The 6449-nt window shown below is 49.9% G+C and overlaps 1 protein-coding gene across 2 annotated transcripts in view; it reads right to left on the bottom strand.

The window, feature by feature from the left end:
- The window catches only part of ATP13A3 (ATPase 13A3), a 182141-nt gene extending 175997 nt beyond the window's left edge, over positions 1-6144 (bottom strand). For both annotated transcript variants that reach the window (XM_077290356.1, XM_077290355.1), the window contains exon 1: positions 5823-6144. The gene's annotated coding sequence lies outside the window, so the exon portion shown is untranslated. The remainder of the gene's footprint in view (positions 1-5822) is intronic.
- Between the last annotated feature and the right edge of the window lie 305 nt (positions 6145-6449).

Raw genomic sequence — 6449 nt, forward strand, 5'->3', positions numbered from 1 at the left:
GGAAACCCATGTAAAGTTATACAGATAGGGAACTTAGATTGTGAGCCTAATGGGGACAGCGATGCCGACGTCTAAGTGTTGTGGAATTAATGTCACTAAATAAGCAAGTAAAATAAATAATTGTTACACGTGAATAAGATGATTCAGGGTTATATATTAAGAAGACGCTGTGGGGACACTTGTCAGAGAATGATTTTAGTGTAATACCCAATTTATTCTCTTCTGTATTAGATCCTATGCACAGTACGCAAAGCCCAGTAATCAGAGGTATCGCCCTCCACCAAGTGCTGAATGTACTGGATTATTCTGCCCCAGAAGCAGAATACCCGCAGAGCCGTCTGGTAAGACTTAGGCTATGTGCACACATTGCAGATTTGCCTCAGGAATTTTTTGTGTGGATTCTGCATCTCTTGGCAGAAAACGCAGGTGCGGATTTGCTGCGGATTTCATGCGTTTTTTACCCCTGTGGATTTCTATTATGGAATGGGAGCAGAAACGCTGCAGATCCGCACAAAAGTGACATGCTCCTTCTTTTAATCCACAGCGTTTCTGTGCGGAATTTTCCACACCATTAGCACAGCATTTTTTTTTTTCAATTTATTTACATTGTACTGTAAAGCACTTGCAAATCTGCAGCATTTCTGCACGGCAAAAACGCTGCGGATCCGCAGGAAGTCCGCAACGTGTGCACATACCCTAAGGCCGTGTGCACACATTGCGTTTTTTTTCTATAAAAACGCATACATTATGCATGCCATCATTTAGAATGCATTCCGCAATTTTTGTGAGCATGATGCGTTTTTTTCCGCAAAAAAAACGCATTGCGATAAAAAAACGTAGCATGTTCATTAATTTGGGCAGATTTTTCACGTTTTTCTCGCTATTTAATGCATTGGGAAGCTCCGGAAAAAAACACGCATGCGGATTTCTTGCAGAAAATGTCCGGTTTTGCTCTGGAATTTTCTGCAAGAAATCCTGAACGGGTGCACATAGACTTAAAGTATGTGACGGAGCATGCAGTCAACAAGTACAAAAGAGCTCATTAACCACTACAGCTGCCCTATAACCATTGGGTACAAAACAAAGCTGTAATACAGAGATCTACAGAGCTCAACTATTGGAAAAAGGTGAATTCCACATTTTGAAGTTTGACCACTACTTTTATATCAATGACCTATCATTAGGATAGCTCATCAATATAAAATCAGTTTGCGTCCAACTTCCAGTACCCCGACCAATCAGTTATCACCTCCACCAGATGTACGGAGCAGAATGGCACAGCTTCGTGGCATTGTTTGGTGGCCACTAAAGATCATCCCTCTTCATTTCAATAGGAACTGATCTGCAATTACCACTAGACAGTGTGATAGAGCTGCGTCGTTTCACTTTAAATCTGGCCACTGCTAGAGAGGATAACACTTGTTGCCTTTTATCAAATCCTCTCCCATCTGATATTGATGATCAATTCATAGGGTGATAATCAATGTAAACGTAGTTGACATCCACTTTAAGGAGCCCAAACACAAGCTAGCGCCAGCCAACAATTACCTAATACATAGAAGGCGTGGTATGTTTTCAGTGTGGATAGAGAATAAAAGCCGACAGGTTTCTCCAACTGCCATATATCTCCCGAATAAAATGATCGGTCACTATAATATTAAGGCTATGTGCACACGTCAGGATTTCTAGCAGAAATTCTCCTGACAAAAACCGGACATTTCTGCCAGAAATCTGTATGCGTTTTTTACTGCGATTTTGACGCGTTTTTCATGCGTTTTTTTCCAAATGCATAGAATTGCGGGAAAAAGAGGAAAAAACGCAAAATTAATGAACATGCTGCTTTTTTTACTGCGATGCGTTTTTTCGCGGAAAAAAACGCACCATGTGCACAAAACATGCAGAATGCATTCTAAATGATAGGATGCATAATGTATGCGTTTTTAATGAGTTTTTATAGCGTTTTTACTGCGAAAAAACCTGAACGTGTGTGTGCACATACCCTTACTGCCCGATCTCCCAGACACATCTGTCCCCAGGATGGTCGGCCGACTGCACTGTGATGTGTATGGGGGCCAGATCAAAGTCCAACTTACACAAATGAATGAAGACTATCTTCCACAGAAATGGCTCCTGGTATCAGGCAGAAATGCAGTGTGGGCAGGGTAGAGGGCTGATAAGGGGCAATTCCAGAGATTAGCTCACTCTCAGTTACTGCCATAAAGATCTCTGGTCAAAGGAGAAATCCACAGTGACAAAGCAGAACTCCACCTTAGGGTACCGTTACACTAAACGATTTACCAACGATCACGACCAGCGATACGACCTTGCCGTGATCGTTGGCAAGTCGTTGTGTGGTCGCTGGGGAGCTGTCACATAGTCAGCTCTCCAGTGACCAACGATGCCGAAGTCCCCGGGTAACCAGGGTAAACATCGGGTTACTAAGCGCAGGGCCACGCTTAGTAACCCGATGTTTACCCTGGTTACCATCGTAAATGTAAAAAAAAAAAAACCAGTACATACTCACATTCCGGTGTCACGTCCCTCGCCGTCTGCTTCCCGCACTGACTGTGAGCGCCGGCCGTAAAGTAAAAGCAGAGCACAGCGGTGATGTCACCGCTGTGCTGTGCTATACGGCCGGCACTCACAGTCAGTGCGGGAAGCAGACGGCGAGGGACGTGACAGCGGAATGTGAGTATGTACTGTTTGGTTTTTTTTACATTTACGATGGTAACCAGGGTAATCATCGGGTTACTAAGCGCGGCCCTGCGCTTAGTAACCCGATGTTTACCCTGGTTACAAGCGAACGCATCGCTGGATCGGTGTCACACACACCGATCCAGCGATGACAGCGGGAGATCCAGCGACGAAATAAAGTTCCAAACGATCTGCTACGACGTACGATTCTCAGCGGGGTCTCTGATCGCTGCTGCGTGTCAGACACAGCGATATCGTATGGATATCGCTGGAACGTCACGGATCGTACCGTCGTAGCGACCAAAGTGCCACTGTGAGACGGTACCCTTAGACCTCTTTCACACTAGCGTCGTGCACTGCACGTCGCCATGCGTCGTTTTGCAGAAAAAACGCATCCTGCAAAAGTGCTTGCAGGATGCGTTTTTTTCTCCATAGACTTTTATTAGCGACGCATTGCCACACGTCGACCGTCACCACCAAAAAACGTTGCTTGGAACGTTTTTTGGTGCGTCGTCTGCAGCATTTCTGACCGCGCATGCGCGGCCGGAACTCCGCCCCCGACTCCCCGCACCTCACAATGGGGCAGCGGATGTGTTGGAAAACTGCATCTGCTGCCCCCGTTGTGCAACGCTTTCACAGCTAGCGTCGGTGCGCCGCAACGTCGCATAGCGACGTGCAGTGCACGACGCTAGTGTGAAAGTAGCCTTATATATACCCCATCAGCTGAGCACAAAAAAAGCAAGTATTGTAGCCTAAACTTTACAGTAGACAAGCAGGGTTTGCCATCAGCTTCCGACTCCTTCAGGCTGGGAAATGACAGCGATACACTGTTGCTATCCCAATGGATGTCGTCCACGGGAATCGCTGCCGGCAGCAAGGAGAAGGTGCCATCAGCCGGGCATTGCCAGACTACAAGGAGGCGGGCTGTGTGAATTGTGGGGTGCAGGCATAGCTTGTATATAAGCTCCATACACTGTAAATGTAAGCACTAGAGTTATCCTCCTGTCACCACAACATGGAGACCAGAGCAGCAGATCTAGCGGCATGCAGGCTGTGCTCAGATCCCCTGGAATAGATGACAAATGTTACACTAAACATTGACAAGTGTCATGCGTCACCACTGGGGTCACATTGCAAATACAGGTGTACACCGCCATGTTTCCTATATATTTTATGTGGTAGCACAGTCTATTAGGCGTTCTCCTACTTAAAGGGAACCTGTCACCCCCCCCCCCAGTCGTTTCAAACTAAAAGAGCCATCTTGTGCAGCAGTAATGCTGCATTCTGACAAGGTGGCTCTTTTAGTTCTGGGTGCTGTAACTAGAGAAATAATCCGCTTTTTAATTTGTCAGAAATACCTGGTCTTCAGTCAAGGGGGCCGGCGTTTCCCCCCTGCTTCAGACAGCACACAGCAGTCACTCACATCTTCTTGGCGCCGGGCGCCGCCTCCTCCTCACCGCTGTTTTCAAAATAGCCGGCGCCTGCGCTCTTTTCCCCTGCCTGGTGCAGGCGCAGTGAGCGCTGCCCGTCTGTCCTCATATGCAGTCTAGGTGACTGCGCCTGTGCGGCCGCCCTGCCTGTGAATCCCAGCCCCGCAATGTGAATAAATCATAAGTCACTGCGGGGCTGAGAATCACAAGCAGGGCGGCCGAACAGGCGCAGTCAGCTGGGCTGCATATGAGGAAAGACTGGCAGCGCTCACTGCGCCTGCACCAGGCAGGGGATAGAAGCGCAGGCGCCGGCTACTTTGAAAACAGCGGTGATGAGGCGGCGCCCGGCGCCAAGAAGATGTGAGCAACAGCTGTGTGCTGTATGAAGCAGGGGGGAAACGCCGGCCTACTTGACTGAAGACCAGGTATTTCAGACAAATTATAAAACTGATTATTTCTCTAGTTACAGCACCCAGAACTAAAAGAGCCACCTTGTCAGAATGCAGCATTACTGCTGCACAAGATGGCTCTTTTAGTTTGAAATGACTGGGGGGTGTTGACAGGTTCCCTCTAATAACTGTCTGCAGTATACCATGGCGGCCTCACAGATCCCCATGGTTATGCTCAAGATGGGCACCGGGAGAGGTTCCCAGAATACACACCAAGCGGAGGTCACAAGAGTCAGCGGAACAGGGTCCAACTTAGGGACGGTGCACATCATGGTATATTGGTATATGTTCCATTACAGGGGTTATCCACATTTGGGAACTTTTTTTTTTCAGTTAAACACATGTATTTGGGGGTAAAATTATTTTTGAAATTAAGTTTTATTTAAAAAAAAAATTGGCCACAGTTTGCCTTCTGCAGCCTTTGTAGAAAGCTGGCTGCAATAAGAGTCAACTGACAGTCCATCAGCGAGCTGGTTGTTTATTGTGCAGGCAAACAGCCTGGAAAAGCCAAACAGGGCAACATCTGTAATGAAACCCGTGCATAACAGTGATGTTAGTGTATAAAACAAATGTAAGTGCATATAACAGAGCCCCAGAGGCAGACGGCCGGATCACTGAGGGGGTCTGTGTGGGATTGGGATTTCACCCCGAATCATCACGTCGTCGGGGCAGTCTGACAGATGGCGGTCACCCCACTTTGGCCTCCTCCACCGGTCTGTTTCGGGCAGACTAAGCTACTGAGTCCGCAGAGAAGACGGACACGGGTGGCATGAGGTCACGTGGAGTCCAAAGGTCACAGATCGCGTCATTTGCCTGAGCCAGGTGAGGATATGTTGGGGAACGTCACAGAACTGTCTTTCTTCCATGTCAGGTGGGCTGGCAGCAGGGCAGGGTGGGCTGGCAGCAGGGTGGGCTCCCCCTCACATACAGAGCTTGTGCCAGGTCTCACAGAGAGGCCCCCTCCAGCCTGTACATTACCAGGGATTTGGGGGAGCCCCAGAGTCCCCAGCACCCGCCCCAATACTCCCGGTGAGGCCATGGGGGTGAGCAGCGCTGCGATGACGTCAGCAGCGGGCCCGTTACGTCACTGATGGCAGCTCGTGTCCTCTCAGGTGGCGCCACTCTCCAGTCATAACTGGACCAAAAGCAGCGACCCAAATCCCCGCAGGGAGTGACGACACGGCGGCCACAGCACGTGGGTGACACCAGTGACAGCGGCACATGTCATATCCGCACACAGCGGACTCACCCGGCGTCAGGCCCCCGGTGCGGCGGGCGGTCAGGCCCGGGAATCCACGCTCTCCGGTAGCTCTGCTCTCCGCCCGCTGAATCCGGCGGCCGTCTCGGTTTATCACCTGAGGCCCATGGTGGGTGCGAGGCCCGGAGCCCGAGAGCGGCGGAAAGTGACAGGAGGTGAAGACAGCGAGGCAGGCGGGAGACCAGCAGCAGCAGCGAGCACTGGGGAAGGAGGAGACACCATAGAGAGGACGGAGGAGATGAGAGGACTGGGGGGCGGAGCCACGTGCTGACAACACGGGGAGGGGGACAGCACTGAGGGGCCGAGCACGGCAAGGTGAGAACGGCCGCCTCCTGGACCAATAGAACGCAGAGAAACAGTTGCCAGTAGCAACCAATCAGAGTCTAGCTTTCGTTGTACTAGTGTAGACTACACATGAAAGAGGAATGCGGATTGGTTGTTGCTGTCAAGTGCTCTACTCAGTTCTCTAGCAGTGTGGAACAGCTCCTCAGTGTGACGGCGGCAGCACAGGTGGCGAGAGCGTAGCCCAGAGCCGCGGCCCACGGACCTAGCGCTGCGGGGTTCGGGTTCTCTTTTTGATTCCCCTTTTATGTGCCCGTGTAGCGCTAACGATTTGTT

Source organism: Ranitomeya variabilis, chromosome 2 (assembly GCF_051348905.1).
Source record: "Ranitomeya variabilis isolate aRanVar5 chromosome 2, aRanVar5.hap1, whole genome shotgun sequence".
NCBI lineage: Eukaryota > Metazoa > Chordata > Amphibia > Anura > Dendrobatidae > Ranitomeya > Ranitomeya variabilis.